The 23,479-nt window shown below is 37.8% G+C and overlaps 1 long non-coding RNA gene across 3 annotated transcripts in view; it reads right to left on the minus strand.

Annotated features, from left to right (window-relative positions):
• LOC140594498 (uncharacterized) overlaps nucleotides 1-23,479 on the minus strand; it is a 162,147-nt gene that overhangs the window by 94,928 nt on the left and 43,740 nt on the right. The gene's annotated exons all lie outside the window — the stretch shown is intronic.

A 23,479-nucleotide genomic window follows, 5' to 3' on the forward strand; every position in this document is an offset into this window, starting at 1 on the left:
ACTTTATTGTCCGACAGAGTGAAGAGGTCCCAACCTCTCCCCCCACGGCACTCAGAAAATGTGCCATTGATGAGGAAGATGGGGAATGGGAATGGAGAAACAAAAATATGAAACCAACAAGAGAGGTTTTCCTTTTTTCAGTGACAGACTTGACATCTGACCCACATTTCAGTTGCGGAAGCCTTGACACTCTGGATTGGATTTCCCAGGGAATTAAATGTCCAATTCTCTCTCCAAAAGTCAAGTCCTGAAGTGTGAGAGGGCAGATTCAAGGAACTCTGGTGACATGGGTTCATTCCTCTTGGCAGTACTGTAAGAAAACAGCAATTTATGGGGAGGAAAAAAATCCAGTGAGGCCCGGGCCTTTACATTAGGTTGTGTTTTCTCTCTCGGGGAGGAGGTTTGGAAGCACAGCGGCGCTGCGATCCAAAGCAGCTTGCTTGCCCCATAATGTGATCCAAAGTGGTAATAGTCAGGAGTCTTGAGAAATGAGTCAGAAGGAGATATTGCTCTTTTGGTTCTGAGCAGCAGAAGCTTCGCTGGCATCTCCTACTTGCGAAGATGTTTCGGTCCCAGTTAGAGGTGAGATACATGACTGTGGGGGAGGACGCAGAACACGGGAAGACTTCGGTACTGATCTGATCAATTAATCCAATAAAGGGTGCCATGTGACCGTGACCGTGGAGCTGTCCGGCAGGAAATGTGTAAACGCCCTACGGTGAAAACATGATTTCGGTTAATCCCCTGCTTTCATCACCAGATCCCTTGAGGCGGCCGAGCCGGCGCATGAAAGGACCTGCCACTGGCTCCTCCGCTGCCTAATGTCCTTCCTGGGAGAAATCTGGGCCTCAGATTTAACTCAAATATGAAATACCATTAACTGCTCTATCCTCTTATTAATCCAGCGTATGGCCAGGAGCAAGGATCTTCCAATATCCCCCCTTTTGTGGACTGCTACCCCTCGGTTGCTCAACATGCATGTCAGTCTCTTCCTTCAATAATGACCACGGTTCAAAACCAGGACGATGAGGCCTTGGATGTGGGCCACATTACTTACTGTTCATTATTTGCTTGAAAAGGAAAAAAAAAAAATACAAACAAGAATTACTCTTCATAAACTTGGTTTAATTCTTGCGAGCAAGTTTGTGAGTCATTTTATGAATGGCTCCGCTTCAAATTAGGGCTCCTGTTTCCGCTTGCAATGAGCCTCTGGTATTACACCTAATATTGTTTCCTCTCGGCAATTGAAGTGTACATCCCTGCTGGGCTGGTAAGAATAGAATCTCTTTCCGGAATTCTTTCTTCTCTCTGAATTGCTTCATTTTACTTCCCCCCAAACTAAAATAATTTGTACCTAAAACTAGATGAAATTAACCTCATGGCTTGTTCTCCTTTCAGCTGGAGACCTGAGTGCTTGGCACCGGAGGCTGCTTCACTCGTGGCCTCACGTCCTCACCTCTCCTCACTCTCTTCAGACAGGACGAAAGTGGTTTCCAAGGGTGGCAAATGGCCTCAGGCAAGAGAGACCCTTTAAGGGGTTGTGCAGCTTCCTAAGGTGAAGGCCGGGACAAATGCAGCTCCTGGTATCAGGGCCTAAGGGATCACCCCATTCTTTCCTCCTGGCTGAGTGTTGACTGTTCCCAGGCCTGTCTGCCCAGACTGGAAACTACGAGAGTCAGGCTTGGAGGGCTCCAAGGACTACCTCCTCTTGTTTCTATGTTCTTGAGCATTCGAGCCATAGCTCAAAGGCCCGTCTCGCCTTCCTTTCCTAAATGGCTACACCATGATGCCAAAGACATATCCGTGACCAATCTTCCTTCCTGTGTACATGCGACACGACTAATTAGGACCATCCTCTTTCCTGTCGATACAGAATCCTCCTCAACAAGATGTCTGGGAATGCTGGTAGTGACTGATTAGCTCGGCCATGCCACGGAGACACACCCCCGCCCTCCCCCAAAACCCTATACCTCACACGCTTTAAGCTCAAAGAACCCCAGCCCTTCAACACAGCTATTCACTAGTAGATAGGACTCAGAGAACACAGGAATTTATAGGATGAACCGCACATGCATGGCGAACCTTTACCTAAACCTCCGTTAGGCACTGGGGTGGCAGCAAGAAAAGGGAGGAACGGACACAAGTCTCCTGGAAGTAACAATCAATAATTATTATCACGTATTACATTTTAAAAATAACTGAATAGTTGTCACGTCAATACAATTATTGAAATTGTCATTAACTCAACCGTCATCCCATGTACTAGACAGGAAGCAGAGAAAAGCGTAAGGGGAGCTATAATCAGGAAAGCAAATCCTTCCTAGAAAAACCGAGCATCCTTCCACCTACACATCACTGGCCAGAATTGCGTCACTGGACCACCCCTCACGGCTGGGGAACCTGGAAATACTGTCTTTCCACGCGAACACATGAGTCCCCTAACACAGTGGGAGTTTCTGTTAGCAAGACAAGGGGAATACACTTGGGGTCAGTGGCTAACCATGGCCGACACAGTCTCCTTTACACACTTCCATTATAATAACTGCCTTTTTTCCTTATAATTTATCATAGACAAAATTGTACTCTTGCTGTCTATGCCAATAGATTATGAGCTCTCCAAATGTATTTGATGGGAAGTGAACAAACTTCCACCATACTCTCCAGGCACGTGGGATCTCCGGCCCGCTCACTACCCTCCCTCCTGCCTACCGGCCCCATTGGGCTTCCTGCTTTCACTCCATGGGCTGAGTGATCCTCTGAAACGACCAATAACAAAGTTAAACAACTCAACGGTCTACCGTTACCTTAAGGGTATAGCTCGGATTCCTGAACATGATTTACAAGGACCTGAATGACCGGACACTCACATATCTTTCTTGCCTCATCATTTATCTTTCCCTGCTTCTTACTCTATTTCTATAGTAGCTATTTTTCAGTTCCTCAAAGGAGCCATATTATTTTTTTTACTTGAGGTATAATTTACATATAGTAAAATTCACCTTTGTTCTTCTGTAGAGCTCTAAGGGCTTTGACACAGTGAATAGAGTCGTGTGACTACACTATGATCAATATACAGAGCATCTCCACCCCCCTCCAAAATTCCCTCACGTCCAGTCAACCTCTGTCCCTGCCTCCAGTCCCCGATAACCAATGAATAGTTCTGTCTCTATGGTTTTCTTTTTTTCCAGAAAAACATATAAATAAAATCTTGCAGTACGGAGCCTTTTGAGTGTGGATGTTTTTTACTTCCCATAATGCTTTCAAAATTATTAATCCGTGTTGGAACATGGATTAATAATGTGGTCCTGTTTGTTCCTGAGTAGCTTTCCATTGTAGATGGAATGGAAATTTGTCCATTCATCAATTAAAGAACATTAGCTTTGCTTCCAGGTTGGAGTAATTAGCAATAAAACCACTATAAACATTCACATACAGACTTTTGTACGAATACAAATTATCATTTCACCTTGGAGTGGGATTCCTAGAGTGCATGTTAAGTGTTATGTTTAACTTATGAGAAACTGCTTTCTGTATTGTTTTCCACAGTGGCTATATCACTTTGCTTTCCTTTAAATACCTTTATCTATCATCTTTAAATACTGGCCCTTTTGCTTGGCTTGCTATTCCTCCCCTCATCTCCTTCACTCTTCTTACTGATAACTTATACTTTAGGTTTCAGCTTGATGACTGATTTCTTTGGGAAAGTCTTCCCTGCTCCCAGGTGCGGATTGATGCATCTCCTGTACTCTGTTATATTATGGTATATCTCATCAATTAATATTGCATAAGCTAAAAGAATGTAAATATAAGCCCATTTCAGTCTTAGTTTGAACTGAGCTTGCAAGATCACAGATGCCAACTATCCCCACATAAAAAGGGATGTGCCATACTATCTTAGTAGAATTTATGAAGGAGGCAAGCTATATCTATTTTTTTTTCTCAACTGTGGCTTAGTCCTCATTGAAGAATACATAAGAGACCTGAAGTTAAACATCTAGGAGAGAAAATGCCCTTGGAAAAACAACATGGAGTGAGACTACATACTCTGATCTTTATGGGGCAAAAGAGAATGTATCTATTTCCCATCAAGATAAATGAGAGAAGATTCCAGGAGAGCACTTGGATAGCTTCATCTTCGTTCCCCAGTGTCTGTGGGAGCACAGCAACTGGCGCTGTATCCTTTTCCAAAAAAGCCTACGGTTGAGAGTTTTTTTACTAGATGACTTCTGTGATGGTGGGGGAAGATGACACCACTGGGAAAGTCTTGGGTACCTGGGGCAAAGAATGCGTATTTTTCATGGACCAATCGGGGGCTATACAGTAGGTAGCCTTCCTACACACATTTTAAAAAGAATTGACCTAAGTGGACTGCCTGAAAAGGTAATGAGATCTCCAACAGAGTCTGTGTCAAATGAAATCTCTTTAGTTGAGTTGCTGACCATAGTAAGAGAAGTAAAGATCCCCAATAATGATGATGGTCACCCGCAGATAACCTCTAAGGGAGATCAGATAGAGATCATGGCTGCCCCAGCAGTGCAGGACCATTCCTCCCATTTGTCTCATTTTCCTCCAATAAACATCATCAAACTAAAAGAGATAGAGATATCTACTGAGTGAGAGGGGAGGGGTGTGGAAATGCTAGGAGGGGGAATTAGAGGAGAGGAAATAAAAAAATAATAAATAATTTATTCAGCCCTTATATTTTGACATTCAGCTTGTGGTCAATTATTTACTACTATAATTGATGATACAAATAAACATTTTGACATATAGATCTTTGTCTAGATTTCCTATCATTTTCTTAGACAACATTCCTAGATGTGGGAATAATTGGAACTCAAAATCCTAATAGTTCTGAGACTCTTAAAACATGATTTTTAATTTAGAGTCAGAATTGTTTATGGTTTACATTCATAAGGGTATATATCTTAATAAACCCACACCACCAAAATTAATCTTAATAAAATCTGTTAAATTGATTAATGCAAAGAGAAAAATAATTGTCTTAAATTCAATCTTCATGGGATTAAATTCTGTTATATGTTTATTTTGCACTTGTATTTTCTCTGGATGGCTTGGTTAATATCTGTTAACATTATTCCTTTTCAGAGGGCTATATTTTTTATCTAGAGGAGATAAATTAAGGCAAGGAATGTACTTTTTGATCCTTGTAGCCTCTTCATGTTCTGTATATTTATTTCTGAGAAAAATTGCATTTTCAAGCATAAACAACTGTGTTATCCTATCAATCTTTCTTAAATGCATATTCTCCCTTCCTACTCATCCAGAAAATCAATCCAACCAATTAATGTGTTAGAGAATGGAAAAAAAAAAAAAAAGATGATGCTTCTGTATGGCAGCCCTTCCTGTCACTTGGAAATGCATCTTAAATGTTTCAAGGAACATTAGCATGAGTGAATGAATGGATATCCCCAGAGAAAGAGAGAGAGGGAAGTGGAAGGGAGGAGAATACGTAGATGTTCATGTGGGCCCGCTGGGGTAGAGGAGGTAGGACAGTTGTGACCTAAATGCTTCTCCCATTCTAACTCAATTACGACATTCAGGGAGCAGAAAGGAGGGTATGCAAAGCCGAACTTTTCATTTCAGATACTACCTATTTTTCTGAGATGCCTGCTGAAAGTATACAATAGGAAACTATAATTCCATTGAAATTTGATTGAAGAAGTAGGAAATAAAATGAGTTTTCTTCTGGGGGGGAACCTAGACTGGGATTGAGAAATAAGAAGGGACATACTTCTGAGCAATCTTTTTTTGTATAAGGTCCCAGTCGAATATTCCATTGCAAACAACTTGGTCTCAGCCCAGAAAGACAATGAGTCAAAAGGAAAATAAAAATAATAGTAAACACATTTATTAGGTCCTCACTGCCTCATAGACACTAGTAAACAATCGTTCCACATAAACTGTCTTATTTAACCTTGTCAAGCTCACAAGGTTAGTATAAAAATTGTGCTAAGTTTATAGAAGAGGAAACTGAGGCTTAGAGTTACTTACCAAATATCATACAACCAATAAATGGCACGGGTGACATTTATATTGAGAATTTTTAAAATTCTAGAACCCCTTGTTCTAAACAATAGGCACATCATTTCAGCCTCAGTCCCACCAGGGTAGGGTAGGCTCATGTTGGCCTGGTCCTTTCCAAACATACCAAACCATCCTCCCAACCCCATCTCTGTCAAACTCTTCCATATTTGGTTAAATGTGAAGGTCCAGTATAAAATAAAAATGTGGGGCCCCAGCTAGGGTTGGGATGCCAACTTTTCCTTCCCATGGGGATGTCATCTCAACCAGAGAAGATGAGTAACTCTGGAGATTCTGGAGATAACAACTACTAAATAAGAGATACTAGATATCTTAATAAAAAAAAAAAAAAAAAAAAAACAGGAAATAAGAAAGAGGTCTCTGATAAGTCACCTGCTAAGTAAGCCATGGGACTCCCAGGCAGGGTTGGTCTTCTTTTGTAAAACTGGCTTAAAGCACATTTCAAAATTTTGATCAAGCAAAAATAAGAGATTCAACAACCTGGCACATACTATTGTAGTTAGTAAATGTTTGCAATTATTATTATTGATATTTGTGATATATTGAAATTTGGATATTTAGGTAAACTATTAGTAAAACTATTGTATTACCATAGAGGCACAACTAAAACTCCTGATGATCATTACACTAAAAAATGTCTTGACCAATAACTAAGTACCAGACACTCCCTACGTATGTTATGTTCCGTTATCTTATTCTATTCCTACAACAACTTCTCAAAGAAGTATGGTCAAGCCAATTTATGGATTAAGAAACTTAAGGTGAAGAAAGTTAAATAAATGCCCAAGATGGGATGGTTGATGAGATAGTAAGATCAAATCTTCAGTCTTTCTGAATGCAAAGTTTATGTTCTTAACCCAAGTCACATGGTCTACATTAGCAATTCTCAACCCTAGCTACACATTTAAAGTGTTAAAAAAAAAATCTTCATGCTGATAAGTCAACCAATATTATTTTAATCAGAATATTGAAGAGTGAGAAACAGTTGTTGAATATATATTACATACCCAATTAGGAATATATTATATATAATATGTAAATGTGTTTTAGGCGATACTCCTATGCAGGCAAGGTTAAGAACCATTTGGTCTAGATGGTATAGTGCACCTTACAAAGCTCTTGCTTTTAATATAGCATGTGTTAACGCATAATAGCACACCATTTTGAATTCATGAAGGACAATGGAAACTCCAAATTATTTATTTTTATCCCAAGAGCATTTTTAAGGCAAACACCAAAGAATATCCACGGTAAGAAAGCAAAGTTACTATTTTTTTGCACAGGAAGAAAGAGTTGTTATTGCCATGACCTTGAATAATCTTTTATAGATGGGTGTGGGAGTATAATTTATTTTTTTCAAACTCAGAGAAGTAAAAGCATCTGTGTATTGACCTGAAAGAATGTGTGGAAAACATAGGATGAGAAGAATTACTACACAATTTGGATCAGGAAATGTCAGGGTGGGCGGATGTGGGATGATAGAAAAGGAGTGTGTCATGAATACTTCATAAGTGGGCCCCCGCCTCCTTCACATTTGTAAGTGTCATTTATAATGGGATGAATAATAGTGTTAAGATGTGTGCTCTGTGATATGTCCCTTTATCCAAACAAATACAAGGCAGTCAGAAAAAAAACTATTATCCAAGCAAGGCCAGCGCATGCAAACCAGAGATGTGATGTTGATGATTTAAGCCTCAGTCCCAAATGGAGGGTAAATCTCCAGATAATTGTCTCAGTTCCCCCACCTAATTCAGAAATTATAAACAAAGTCATGAGTGTCCCAAATGTTCTGCCCATTAATTTTATCCTCCAGTATACCCACAAGAATCATGAAATCTAGGGACTAATGTTTTGTGCAAAGAGATACAGGTGACAGCTACAGAGAGATACGCCCATCAGTTTAAAACAGGTACAAAACCTGACCAAATCATGTCAAAAGGCCACCAAGCCAAATACAATTCTACTATAAAACCACTACCATTTTATAATTCGTACATCTCTGAGTTAAGGGGAAAAAAAAAAAAAAACCTGAAGCGATGAGTGTTTAGTGAATTAAGGACAAGTCCCCATAGATGTTGACAGAAGATATTATGACAAATACTTTGTTTCTGAAAAACATCTCCATTACATTGGACAAGAGTATCAAGTACATTGGAATTTTGCTCTAACAGCATTAAAAATGGGGCATAATTCATGACAATTGGTAAAAGGAGCATAGGTTTCTGAATTGTAATTGGCTGAACTCAATTTTTATTTTTTCCACTGCTAACAACAACATATCTCTGGGCTTCATGCAGTTTAGTCAAACATAATTTTCTTTATCTATAAAATGGGAATAATAATTAGTATTCAGGATTATTCCGAGGCTAACAGACAGTATCTGTCAGGCAGGAAGTATAATTTACCAAGGACGATGATTATTATTCTATTATTTTCCTATTATTAGAAGGTAATCCACTCTCCTAATGTCTTGCTAAGGACCTGTGATTTCATATCCTGGGACTCAGTCATGCATTGTCCATTTTGTCTTGGAAGAATAAAATATTACTGGCATAGAGAGTAGCTCTGAAATTAAACCCACCTAACCAGGAAAGGGCACGTGCCGGGGAAAATCAGAAGTCAAGAATTTCCCATGGGCAGACAAAGTCCAGTGCCCAATATGGTAATAACTGGCACAATTTACCTGAATCTCCAGCAACAGTCTTAAAGTATTTAGGTCAGCAGGCAGGAAAAGTAATGGTCAGGAACTCACCAGGGTTATTGGCTTACTGTCTTGGAGTTAAGGTAAGAGTTCCAAGTCCTGGTTCTAGGGCAGATGAACAAAGGATAAAAACCAAGGGAGGAGTTCATTTATAAGAACTCAGGTATGACGTAGAATTCAAGCAGTGAGACAATATCCCAACCTTCATTTTCAGTTAGAAAACTTACTATAGATACAGCAAAGACAACTTGATGCAGAATTGTTGTCCCTATTACTCTGCAGGTACAATATCAATGCTCCCTCACAAATCCAGATGAAAACAATGAGTATCTTTCTGTGACAGAAGAAACTAAGTCAGCAAGGGCAGGAAATTTCCCAAGGATACATTAGCAGATAAATGAGTTCCAGATCCTGTTTTCAAATCCAGATTTATCTGGCTTAAAAAAAAATGAGCTCAGCATAATATAAACCAAGTAATGGTATGCTATCCCTAAAAGAAGAAAATAAAATAAAAACAGAAAATAATACTCAAAAGTCCTATTTCAACTCACAGTGTTTCTGGCAACATGAGAGTTTGAACATCCATCTGATGACCAAATGGCTCTTGAGTAGAAAATCAGATCCCGAGAGCCTGACGGTATGACAGCTTGGTCTCTAACCCAAAGGACTTTAAAGTCATGCAGCTGGAGCTTTTTGATCAGACGGGCAGTAGAAGTTTTCATGATTTCCTATCTCTCACCATTGTTAGGAACCTCTAAAATCTTATGGACTCTAATGGAGTTCAGATTTATATACTGTGAAACGTTATACCATATATGCGATTTAATCATCCTGGTCACCATGCTTCCCACCACAGTACTTAAGACAGGAATTGTCCCTCAGTGATAGGGAAGATTCGAACACTGATAAATCCACCAGATTACTTCCTTTTCAGTACAAGTTGTTTGCTGTTAACCCTGATGCCAAGGGTTTATTTTACTTAATCTTCCTGGGATTTCTGAACTGTATTTAGAGAATCACTAGAAACACTTTTCTTCCTATCTCACTATAATTAATATTCCATGACACCTCTAGCTCTTTGTGAGTCTTCTGAGGCATGTGCAATGTCCACAGGGGAAAAAGTGAGGGCCTCTTCTCATTGTTCGACCCAGGGAATGTCAGGGAGGCACTTAATTTCCTTGTAGAAGACGAGGAGCAAGTAAGAAGAGTTTAAGTAGTCTTCATTCCTGTGAAGTTAGAGGGGAGGAGTTCGATGAGGGGGAAATAGCCTTCCTTACCTACTCTCCATCATTCTCCTATTTAAAAATTCTTACTGGGATTTTAGAAGAGGTCATGGGGTAAGAAAACAAAACCCTTCACCTACTAAGCAGAAAATCTCATGGGTAAATGCTAAGGATAAATTCTCTAAATATTTTGTGATCATATTTTATGCCATGGGAAACTTCACCTAATTTATTTAGCATATAGATTTATAGGTTTGTTCGGATCTATAATCTGCCATTCCACCTGAGATGTTCTTCAAGGAGTTATGATAAAATGCAATTATTATTATTTAATTGGGTACCACCATGTAGAGCTTTTCCCTCAATAGCTCCTCCACCCCTTCCTACACTTCCAGTGGCCTAGAAGACTTACACAAACATGTCTGTCAAAATACTTAACATTTGCTTGGTTGCGGGGTGGGGGGAGGGCCAGAGGGAGAGGGATAATTTTAAGCAGGCCCCATGCCCAGCATGGAGCCCCACAGGGGGCTCCATCTCATGACCCTGAAGTCACGACCTGAGCCAAAATCAAGAGTCGGACACTTAACCAATTAAGCCACCTAGGTGCCCCAAAATATGTAACTTTCAATCTCAGAAAAATATCTGCATGATGGAGAATCCAGTTCAATGGAAAAACTGAAGAGCAATAAAGAATCCACTTTTTTATGGTATATTAAGGGAGGTAAGATGGCACTTCCCACCAAACAAAAAATTTTACAGAGTAATTGAGTCATAGCTTATTTCCTTTAGGAAAATATATTTTCCCCATTTAAAAACATATTGAAGATAGTTATTCTCAGTGGTATCCAGCATTAGCAGGTAGACAATTTACAGGAGATGAATTTTCCACTTTGGATGCTGTAGAGTGGTAAATTGGTAAAGGGCTCTTGAATTTACTGAAATCATCACATGCACAAGTGTACTGAATGTTATTTATGTGGCTTTGTAGCTTACAAATTTAATGAGGCTGAGATCTGAAGAATAAAAAACATTTCCAGTACAAAAATGAAAAAAATGTTGGAATGAATTCTAGGTTCGTTGCACGCCTAAGATCCCAAGACCCAAACAAAATTTTTCTTCCATAAGATCACATGGAGTAAAAATGAGTAGATGTTCATTAGGATCTTTGTTTAAAAGACATCAAAGGGATGCTGACAATCTTACCATCTCACTCCTCTCACTGTTATCTGTTGTAGACATAATATGTTCTACTTTCAGGAAACCTGGAGCATCTTATAAATTGTTGGTACTCCTCATGGAATGTGGATTGTGTAGCCATTGGCCCTGAATGTATAAACTATGAATTAAGTGCCACTTGAATGGAAAATTATTTGAAGAAAGTACACTATGATTCACTTCTAATGAATGCTTTCATACGTCTCTGCAAATGTATTCACCCGAAGAAGTTCTCATAGAAGCAGGCCAAGAAACTTCTTTCCTGTGATATTTTATCTAGCAAATTTTAAAGTCAAATAATTCACTAAAGCTATGAAATTTCCTTTTATTTTTAAGTAGCACACACAGAAATTTCCTGTGCTCAGCTACAATCCTACCCGATAGCCAACTGAAATTAAAATATGTTCCAACCCACAAAAGCATATATTCCACAAAAAAACAATGAGAACACTTGATGGAGATATAAAAGCATAAACTAAATGCTTTGTTATCCAACCTACCTCAGGCTACTAGCATGTATCTTATCTTCTTTAAGAAAGTGAGTGTCACCCAATAGCTACTGAAGTAAACTTTTGGACTTGATTCATTATTTTTACGTTTCAGGGTTATAGTACTTTCTGATTAAAGAAAAACTATGAATCTTGCATATAATAAAGACTGAAAACAAACAAAAGTATTATGCACATTTTTGGTTCCTAATATCTGGGACTAATATCAACAGCTCAGTGCTGTTGGCTAATGGTTATGTAACGTTTCAAGGACATCTTTGTGCTGCACCAGATTGTAGGGGAACTTCCCTATGAATAAGGACTTATCCAAAAACAAAGAAGCAGTAGTAAATGTTGACCACAGTGTGTTGTCATCAGCCTGGTCCTAAGTAACAAGAATCTGTGACCATTTTTTGTCATCTGGAAAATATAATGGCACTCAGAGCATCTGGTTATAATTGGAGTTTTTCCAGTAAAAGATGATAAGGGACTGGATTTAACACAATGGCATTTGACATAGACAGGGGAAAATAGATCTAAAAAAATCTCAAGATATAACCGGCGCTCTGTGTTTTGCTTAAATGCGGAGGGGGGATTGAGAAGGCCAGCATCCAGAATGGAATGACATCAAATGCTCTAGTTTGGGAAGCAGAATCAATGATTTTAAGATAACAAGGTGGAGAATAGTTAGAAAAAGAGAAGTTCTATTTTAAAGGTGCTCAATTATAGATGTCTACAATTAAAGGTGGCTGAATCAAATAGATGGTTAGAACTCTGGCTTGTGTAAGATCAAGTCTGGAATACGGTAAGAGGCATGATTCCCTTCCCTTATCTTTCCTTTCTCCCTCGGGAAATTGGTAGGATAGGTTCAAAGGATGAATCTAATACCCCTGACGAAGGTGAACTTAGGACTGCAGTTGTACCGCAAATGCCCAAGGATCTCTATTCTCATTTCAGTTAGACTAGGGCCCTGTGTTCAGCCCCAAGGTGCTCTGCTCTTCCTCTGGATTTTAAAAAAGCAAGGAATGCTCTCTGATCATATATCCTCAACCAATATTGTCAGGCAGGTACGTCTTTACAGTAAAGGCCAGAAAAAGATTAAAATGTCTTATTACTGTGAGTCCTAAACACTCGGCCACTTAGTTTTATACCATTATTGTCATAGTCTGAGAATTTTAAATGCTTTAATTCCAGATGGTTGAGTGGAAAGGGTACTGAATTAATACTGAACTATTTTTGTCCTCAGCAATTTTGCTAATAAACCGTGCTATTAACATTTTGTTTTAGTATTTTATTTCACCTTTTATACTTGGGCTGCTAGGCACATAACTTTCTTTATCTTATTTGATTCGTACATGGTATCGGTATCTAGTACTTTTTAAATTGGTGCTTTCTCTGCTTAAATTTCTAGTTGCAGAATGCTGTGGGTTTTTTAAACTACATAAAATCTAAGGTACTCTCTAGCTCTAATATCACGGACATAGAACATACACAGCTTATAGAAGGAAAAAAAAATCATGGGAAAGACACAAATTATATATGCATTTTTTATTGATGAAAATGTCTACGTTTATAGGTTGTAGAATGGAAAATGTGAGTTACTCACCAGTCTTGGAAAGAGAATTATCGTGGGGCTTGGTTTCTGGAAGGATTTACTGGTGAAGGTGAGATTTTAGAAAACTTTTGAAAAAGAAGAGAGAAGGTATATGTAAAGTAAAATATCACTCCAAGAATAACAAATGGCATGATTGAGGATAGAAGTGAGAAAGGCCTCGTAGGGAACAGGATAGGAGGTGATAATATGAGAGAGAGACAGCGCGAGTGCGATGGCTTCTTTGCTCCTTCACACCTTCTGCATGACAATAAATCTAAAAATGCAGAAGAGAAGGGGATTAGAAGGAAGAGTGGCCAAGTAGTAGACAATCTAGGGGCTTTGATCCTTGAAGTCTGGGCAAAGAAGTACAAACTTTATGGTCTTCACTAAGGCCAAGGGAATAGGTAGGTTCTAACGGCAGAAGTTGAACCTGTGATTGGGTTGGGAAGTCAGAAAGAAGGTGCAGCTATAGAAGACATATGAAGTCCAAGCACTAAAACTCACTCACAGACTTAACATACAGAGGATGTGAAGCAGGCTTCTCTTCCTTGAAGGGCTGGGTTGCCATAGGATACTGGAGAAAGGAGCTCAGATGCAGGAAGAAATATTCTTTTTTACAATGGGATGAAATTGGCCTAAAAGTAAGTAGATTATAAGTGGCAGCTTTGGACCAGATACATTCTATGGCCAAGTCTGCTAAACCTGGGAGTTGTAAGATATGCAAAATCTCAATCTGTACTCCAGACCTACTGATCTGAATCTGTTTTGAGAAACACTGTCCTTAAAGCTCTTATTTTTAGTTGCCTCATCTGTAAAAGAGGGGCAGTGGCTTCCTTACAAGGCTGGTGTAAGGATTAAATTAAATAATATTCCCAAAGTGTTTAGTAGGATACTTGGCACAGTTTTATAAACAACTAGAAGTTAATGTATTGATATTAGTAATAGTGTATAACTGCAGAATTATTTTTTTAATTAAAATAGATGTTGAAAAGACTAACTAAATCCCCCTTCAGAGCTGGGCATTTTAATTTCAAATCCATAAACAGAGTTTGACCTTGCAGGCTATTGATTGCCTGCAATTTGACCTACTTTTAGTAGAAAATGATCAGGTGAGTGGATTTATTTTCAATGATCTCGAAGTTGGATGAATTGTGCTAAGAGATTATTATTACATGAAGTTCTGAATCATTTTCAGTATCAGTGACTAAGAAAGGGAATTGTGAGTAGAGAAACCAATTGTCAGATTAACACAGTTCTAATATGCAATGCAAATATTATGCTACTGAAATAAAAGTGCAGAACTGGCCTTAATTACTCAAACTCTCTCTCCCTAGGACATGAAAGGGTTTGTTTTGTCACTTAGCTTAATTTATTCTAACTATTCTTGATCGGGTTTGCAAATAGGTTCAAAAGACCTTTAGACCTGACAATGTTTTTAATCAACCCCCAAATCCTCTTTGCTCTTCCAGCTACAATTTATAGAATTGCTGCACTCTCTATTCCCAGTCCACATACATGTCTACTTTTTCTTAATTATCTAGAGGCAAAACAATCGTTTAAACCTCACAATCTCTATACTACACCAAAGAGAGCATGACTCTGATGCCCTCAGAGAGGAAAACAAGGCTAACATAATGCTCATAATGGCGATGACGAGGATGGTGATGACTACAGCAGTAATAATCTTCAATATTTATGAGTGTTTAATTCCATCTTCTGTCTTGGAATATCATCTTTTTTGGTATATTCCTATTTTTATCTGTGGGAAGTCTCTCCTCTGATTTACAGAAGCATACATCCAGTTGCCTACTCAACATCACTAACGTGGATGTCTATGGGTCATCTCACACCTCACCTCGCCAAAGAACTGGTTTTAGTAAAATATTTTCTTTCTTATAGTCAGTCAATCCACCCTCTTAAGTGGCACCTACATTCTAAGTACATTTAGAGTGTCTTTTGTTTTGTTTTCACAGCCCATTCCATCCATGAGCAAATCTTGCTATCTCTGTCAGTCTAATATTAGTAAACTGCTCTTTCCCACTACATAATTCTACTTTGCAGGAGAAATTACTACTGATGTCTTTCATGCCACTGAGACATCAAAATAGTTTTCTAATTTTGACACGTACAGTACTCACTGAAGAATGAAAGTGTTTACTAGTCACAATTCATAAAATGGAAAATGAAATATAGAATATATAGATAAAAAGTCAGTAATTAATGATTGGACACATAGATGAAATTCATGATTTAGTCATCAAAAAATTTCTTTTAGGCCCCAAATGATGTGTGTTTTGAGTGTATACATGTGTGACAGTAGGAAAAAAAGCATCTAAAAGTATAGGAATTCAACAACAGCTTCTAATGACAAGCATTTACTATATACCGTATTCATTTCTAGTACCATGCATTAATAAAATGGAAATACAAAGATGAGTAAGATCAAATCCACGGCCTCAAGGAACTTCTCATTCTAGGGAGAATCAGGGAATAGTTTCAATAATCACTGACTGAAAAGCCCACACTTACTGTAATGATTCAGAGCACTATTTACCTGGTGGGAGCAACCAAATGGGTAAAGAAATAAATAAAACCTACATGGTAACTTAGTAAACCTAACCTGTATAAGCAATGCCAAACATCACAGGGCTTATGGTTTATCGAGTACCATAGCTGTTCATATTAAGAAAGTAAAGAACAGAGACTTATCAATGGCCAGGTTATTATTTTGTTTTAATCCCCACATATTTAATATAGCGATGCTGTGCTACAAAATGCTATCTCATGGTGACAGGGTTTCCAGAACTGATGTTAAAGTCTCTATTAGGTTTATTTCCCAAGAGCGTCTGTGTATTTGGGTGATCCATCCTTTAAAGACATGAACATTGCATTGGGTTATTCCAGTAAATCAAGTAAGCTACTGAGTGATATAGTGCTGGGAGCACTAATGTCCTTGTGAGCTTTAATTCAAGAATGACACAGAAAGATGGAGCACCAGAACACAAGCCAAGCTTTAGAAGCTTTTCTCATACACTCAGTTGTGTTTTAAAATAAATTTATTATCACTGACAGGAAAATGCTTCCACTGAAATGCAATCATCATAGAAACTAAACACAGTCACAACTGAAAACCACTGTTTACGTTAAGTAACCATTTATCCATCAAATATTTTTGAAGACCTACCATGGGTTAGATACTCCGACAGAGGGAAAGGATACAAAGTCGAACAGATTTGGTCCTACTCATCCAAAAGTGAATAGTCAAGTGACAAACACGCTCTTGAACAATCAGTTAACAAACAAAATACTTCCTTTAATGGGTGTAGATACCAAGTGTTATAGATGGGGCTCTGCCTCATAGATACGTGAAACTGAGTTTGAAAAGTGGACAACAGTTAAGCCAACAGACAAGTGATACGGTGGGTGATCTAAAAAAAAAAAAAAAAGACTAGAATTTGTAAAGCCCCACGGTTCTGGAAAATTTGCTGAAAGAGCAATTTCTCTGTTTCCTAACATCTGGCATTCCTCTTAAACTGATGCTTAATTATGACATTTAACAGAACTTTTAGCCGTGGGACAATCAGAATAGATTTGTCACGGTAAACAGAATGGAATGGAGTCTTAGCCCCTGACTATGTAGACATGACTCCAGTTTCAGTAGTAATATCCAGTTTTCTATCACAAGTATTATAAGAGGCGACCATTCTTAGAAATATGGTTTTCATTATTTTTGTGGATTATTGAATCTAAGGGACATAAAAGCAATTCTGACTCAAAATCTCTTAATAACTTACGTGGATTCTATTAATTGATTTTTCATTTATTTATTAAGAACACAGACATCTACTGGGAGCTTACCAGATACCAACTACTGTGCTGAACTCTGAAAATAGACTCTAGAAACAAATAACGTACAGCCTCAGCCCTCAAGACTCAAAGTCTAGTAGTCTTTTCAGATACATTTAAACAGATATTTATATAACAGTGCAATGAATGTTAAAAATTAAAAAAAAAGAAGCAAATGGGTAATGGAAGCAGGGACAGAGGTGATCTAACAAGAACAGATAGATATTGGGAGGGGGGTTAGCGAGTAAAATGTGACCAAGCTTTGAATGATGAGAAGGTTGTTCCAGGTGACACAATAGCATAAACAAACATCTCGACAGGGTAAAATTTCAGATTGTTAGGGAAATTCCATGTGAAATTTACTGTGCTGGACGACCAAGAAGGCGTGCTACGACCCACTACTTAGGTAGTGACTTCCAATGTATTTCCTCTTCCACGTTCTGTGTTCCTTTTGCCTTCTCTGACAACCTCTTAGCCAAGGAGCCTGATTGCCTTGTAGGCTGTTTTATGAGGCTCTGGGCTCTTTAACATGCAAGAAAGAAACAGTGCTTTTTGATATAGTTGAACAGCTGCTGTTAAGGACAAGATTAACAAATGAGTCAAAATGTGCTGCTGAGGGTTAGTTAATGCATTGTATCAGTGTTAATTAAGGTATTATTAAAAGGCGGACTGTTGCCTCTCCTATTCCTAGAATTTACACACACACTTCATTAATCTTTGCCCTCCCTGTGGGATAAGTCACTGCACCTGTTCATCTTCAAGAGCAGAAGCATCGCCTGCCAGATAGCTGGTGTGCAGGTGAAGACCGGCAATGATGACATGTGGCAGATCAAAGAGAAAAATACCCTGGTGTTTGATAGGGATTTTACTTTCCCTTTATTTTGATGATGCCCGGAGGTCTTTTCTTACTGCTTATTTCAGTAGAATTGTAAGACATACCCATTAAACTCCCTTTACCCACAATGCCCTCATCAATATCAAACATGCATTTTGTGTCACAGACGTATTCTCTAAGATTTAGAATTTAAAATAAATGTCAAAATACAATTATGGGAAGAATGTCTCTCTCTCTTACACCAGGAAAACATGCTGAGCAGAGAACAAAATGAAACAGAGAAAATACTGATAGGGCAGGCAAAGTCCAGCATCATGTGCAAAAGATTATGTGGAGGTATGGGAAAGGGAATCTCTCTAGGTACTTGGAGATAGGATTTCAGGGCTTCGAGGGGCAAAGTAAATACAAATAGCCCTATTATAGTAGCCATTATTTATGGGAAACCAACTCCATCAGATACTATGTTAGGAACTTTTTTCCCTCTTAATCTCTATTGACATTTATTTAGGTCAAAATTATCCCCTGTTTATAGTGAAAGAAACCCAGACTCCAATGATTAAGTGACTTCCCCTTGTTCCAGAGCTAGTAAGAGGCAGAGCTGGATAAGTGTACATGGATCTACCTCCGCGGACTGTTTAGCACTATCCTGAACTGTTTATATATTTGGTAGCAATCAGCTACTAGCAGAAATCTAACTATGAATTTCAGTAAAGGCTGAATTTCCAAAATTTTGAGAATTATAAATACCAATCATATAGATATTATACTTCTGTGATGATTGCTTTGTTAGGAGGCTTTTGCTACAAGAATGGATTTCAAGATTGGGATGTTAAGGAATGATGGCCCGTCAATCATGAGGAGTTTACAGGGAAAATATTTGAGTTCCCAAACTCCAGAATCTGGTCTTCAATTTTGTAGCCCTAGATCCTCAACTTTATTATATCTGTTCAAAAGTGGTCAGTCTTTTGGGATCAGAGGATTCATGAAATCGAGCCTACAAGAGACAGCTGTGCCCATTCCATAATGTCTCATTTAAATAAAACTGTAAATCATCAGAATGGCTCATTTCAACCAAGCAACATGTTCTTATCCTATAGGATACTATAAAGGAAGACAAACTATAATCAGAAAGCTGCTTAGTGATCATGGAATCAGAGCAAAAAAGGTTGAATGAGGATGTCCATCTCCTCTACAGGAATATACCTTTCAATTAGATTCGAATGCAAATAATCAGGATACAAGACCTCTATCCATGAGAAACATTCTGACAAACATCTTGTTTTTAGTCCCCTTTGTACTCTTGGCTCTATAATGGTCATTCCACCCTTTTGGAAAATTGCAGATGTCAAAAACACAATCAAATTCCAATTATACATTTCTGAAGTTATGTTCTAGTTATTGCAATTGTACTTAAATGGGTGCACGTTTTCAAAGTCTTATCAAATATATTTCTTCTACGGATATCATACTCCATTCATTTCTAGATAACTTTTTAAAAATTATGTCTTGGAAGTGATCCTAAGATTGTTTCCCACTCATGTACCTCCAACATGTTGGAAAAATGGCCACTACGTGTGCCACCATTATATGAGGTGATAAGGTATATGGTGAGTACTTCAGTAGGCTTCTGATGAGTTTTCATGATTCTTCTCTTGCTATGCTAGCATTATTGTCTACACTGGAGCCAGAGCAATCTTTCCAAAATAATGTTCCATACATTTTTCTGCAATATATTCCCCTTATGCTTATTACACTCTCAAAATCCTTAATGTGAGTTAAAGGCTCTGTAATATTTGGCGCCAAACAGTCTTTTCTCTCACCAAAGTTCCTTTGTTCTTTGTGGTCCTGTCTATATTTATTGTCTCTCAAGCATTTAAATATACCAATGTATTTCCTATCAGAAAATCTCTTTACTTGCAGTTTACCTTACTAAGATGCTCTTCCCCCCCCCTTTTACCCATTTGATTCCTATTTATGCTTTATATTTAGATCAAATTATATTCCTAAGAGAAATACTCCTCTGACCTGATGATGTGGGTCAGGGTCCCCTATTGTATACTCTTATATTACCAGTAACCTCTGCTTCATATAGCTGCTCTAAATTATGGTTTATATCTATTCACATAGTTATTTGATAAATATCTGTTTCTTTCACTACAAACTCCAAACTACACAAGGGTTCTATTTGAAAAGTAGCCCATCACCGGTGACCAGCACAGTGATTGATGCACAAGTGTTTCCAAACAATTACTGAGTAAATTAATGCAAGCAATGGCAGTTTTCTGTAACTTACTGTGAATTGTAAAATGCTTACATTATTATAAAATGACTTCATACTCATTATAAAAACTTTACCAATATAGAAACACAGTAGAGAATAAAAATCTGAAAAAATCCCGCTTCTTTCCCAAGAATAAAAAATTATTTCCAAGTATCCTTCCAGTCTTTATTTTCTCTGTGGTGTGTTTTTACGTGAACAAGACCATATTATTTGGACAGTCCCTTTTTCCATTGAACATGTCGTGGAGGCCTTTCAATGTTAGTACATAAGAATTAATCATAATTTTTGAAATCCATCTAGAATTCCATCAAATTTATATGTTAAAATTGGCTTTCCTAGTTCTAATTGATATACATTTAGATTAATTCCAATCATAAATAACGCTTATCCTTATAAGCCTATTATATATACCATTTTTTGTAATGTATTTACAGATTCCTAATGACATTGTTGAACAAAGGAATCTCTCTCTGAAATGCTGATTTCTTTTCAAATTTCTTTCATAAAGGTTTTATAATTTAAACACCTACTAATAGTAAAAGAATATCTTCAAATTGAACACTTTCACAAAATGAGTTTTCATTAATTTGTGAAATTAGCTTCCATATTCCACTCTATTCTTAGTCATGAGATAACTCACATAAAAGAGACATAATAATTATATATGAAAAGGTATATCCTTTAGATTCCTGGATAGATCCCTAAGAATGTAAGCATTGGGAGTCTCTGAGTTAGCAATCAACTAAAACACCGACAAATTCTGATTTTGAAAATAGAAAGCTTAAGATTGGAGTGTATTAGGCCATAGAATGTTAGATTTTATTATAAAATGAGCTAAGAGTGAAAGATGCTATAAAATTGTGAAAATAAAGGACACTGATCAACTGTGAGTGACGATAAAAACAATGGAAAAATTTTGCTTGGATGGCTTTAGGTCCAGACTTCTAAGAAAATCTATCCAATTTTACCCCCTTTTACACATATTGTCGCTCATTATGAATATTTTAACAACCAAAACTTAAGTAATTACAAGGCATTTCAGAAATATTTGTCATGCTCCAAACATTCATATCATTTTCTCCTTCTGAAAACTGCCACGGATACACAAAGTACAGTAGTAAGACATATTGAAGTCTTATGCTGGAAGAAAGCCAATCAAGAATTATTTGAGGGAAAGAATAAAGACAATTTTAAAAACGCGTTTATCCATGACTGTGTTATGTAAAATGGCACTTTGTAGGGAAGCCAAAGTGTTAAAGACATTGGATTAACCAGCAGCTCTAACTAATAAAAGTTTACGAATCCAAGCCAAGTTGTCCTCTCATCTAACTAATTTTTCTAATCATAACCAACTTGGGATACAGGAAGACTGGATGACCACCGATGTGAAATAATGCAAGGAAAATAATTTCCTTCGTCTGTCTTAAAATCCCAGTGTCAAGGTTTTCACAGCTTTGTACTTCCTTACTAAAGGGAAGCTATTCCCCACCTCAAACTAAGCTCCTTGTTCCCAGACCTATTTTCACTTGATCAATCCTGAATGGAAAGAAAGCACAGCTGGTCACATCTCTACTCAATAGCCATGACAACCCCTCAGACCTGGTGAGCCTCTGGCTGTTTGTACATGACATCAAGAAAACATCTCAAAAGTATGTCAAACACTTGGGGGAAATGCTAATGCTATCAGGTCTGAGCTCTTCAGTGACAGTGTTACTGACATTGTGGCCCAGATAATTATCTGTGAGAGGATCTGTTCTGCGTGCTGTACGATGTTTAGCGGTTTTTCTGATACCAGTACTACCCCTCCCCTGGGACAGCCAAAAATGTCTCTAGTCGTTGCTAAATGTCCCCTGGAAGGCAAAAATCACCCACCCTTTACTGAGAACCATGGTATGATGGTCTTGAAGAGGACTGCTCAGTTACAATGAACAAGAAACAGGGATATATGCCAGAAAGGGTCCTAACATCTTCAATTTTGGGGTCAGATGTACCCGATATGAGATTCTGGTTGCCAATAGAGAGGAAACACCTTCAAACTTATCATCAGGTTATTCCAAGACTGGAAAAAATCCTATAGTTTTCTCTGGTAAGTTCATTGGGGAATCACAGAGGTAGGCATCTTCCAACACGTCTTCACATGTAGACCATGTTACGTTTGCATGTCTTATGTCAGGTAGAGTTCATGAGGAGTAATCCCAGGAGTTGTGAGTGATCGACTCCTAGTTCACATTTAGAATTTTACATGTGTCCCCAGAGACAGGCAAACACAGACTTAAATCTGAGCAACAGACATGAGATAGTTAAAAATCAATACTTCAGCCTAATTAATTTTTTTTTGTTAACACTAAAATGTAAAAGCTCTATATCTCCATATTAGCAGAGAAAGCAAAGGAGACAAACATCCGTTGGCTCCTACTATTGCACATGTCTTAAATATATTGATTTATTTAATCTTCAAGCAGTGCTATTTAATTACTGTTATTATTGAAATTTCATTAGAAGATGAAGAAATTGAGACTTACTAGGTTTAAGTAGATTGACCAAGATAAGACTATTAGCAATGGCTAAGGTACATATCTCAGGTCTAACTCCAAAGGCAACATTCTCTTTCTACGGTACTATGGAGTCTATTTTCTTCAAAAACTTAAAAAGAAATCCCAAACATTTCTTAAAGGATCCTGTTTGTGAAGAAAGATACTACATGAGATAAAATCGAAATCACTTTTGTTTTTAAAAAATACTTCTTAAAATATAAAAAGAACATTTACAGGTCTGAATATGATAATGAACACACACATTTTAAGAATTGAAATTTAGAACCCTTTAAAATAGAAAATGAATTCTTAGCCAAAATGTGTGCTCCTAGAAAATAAAAAAAGGAACATAACCAAAAGGCATTGAAACTAAATCACTTCCTGAGCCATAATGAGCTTAGGTTTTTAATCAGACTAATGAGAAAAGATCTGTAATTCAGCATGGCTCATGAGTCATACCATAAAGTTTCTCCCCACAGTTTCATGGCAGCCCTTGATGTATCATTCATTAGGTGCTGGAAAAGTAACATTTTCAAGAACACAATGAACTACAGACAGGCAGGAAAAACAATGCCGGAGTGGCTCCCGGGCCTCTCTTCCACGCTGCCCTTTATTCCTTCAGTCAGCATGATCTCACTCCCTCATCTCCAAGCTGGTCTGCCTTCATCTGGTGAATCTTGGTGGGGTTGGAGATCA

Source organism: Vulpes vulpes, chromosome 11 (genome assembly GCF_048418805.1).
Source record: "Vulpes vulpes isolate BD-2025 chromosome 11, VulVul3, whole genome shotgun sequence".
Classification (NCBI taxonomy): domain Eukaryota; kingdom Metazoa; phylum Chordata; class Mammalia; order Carnivora; family Canidae; genus Vulpes; species Vulpes vulpes.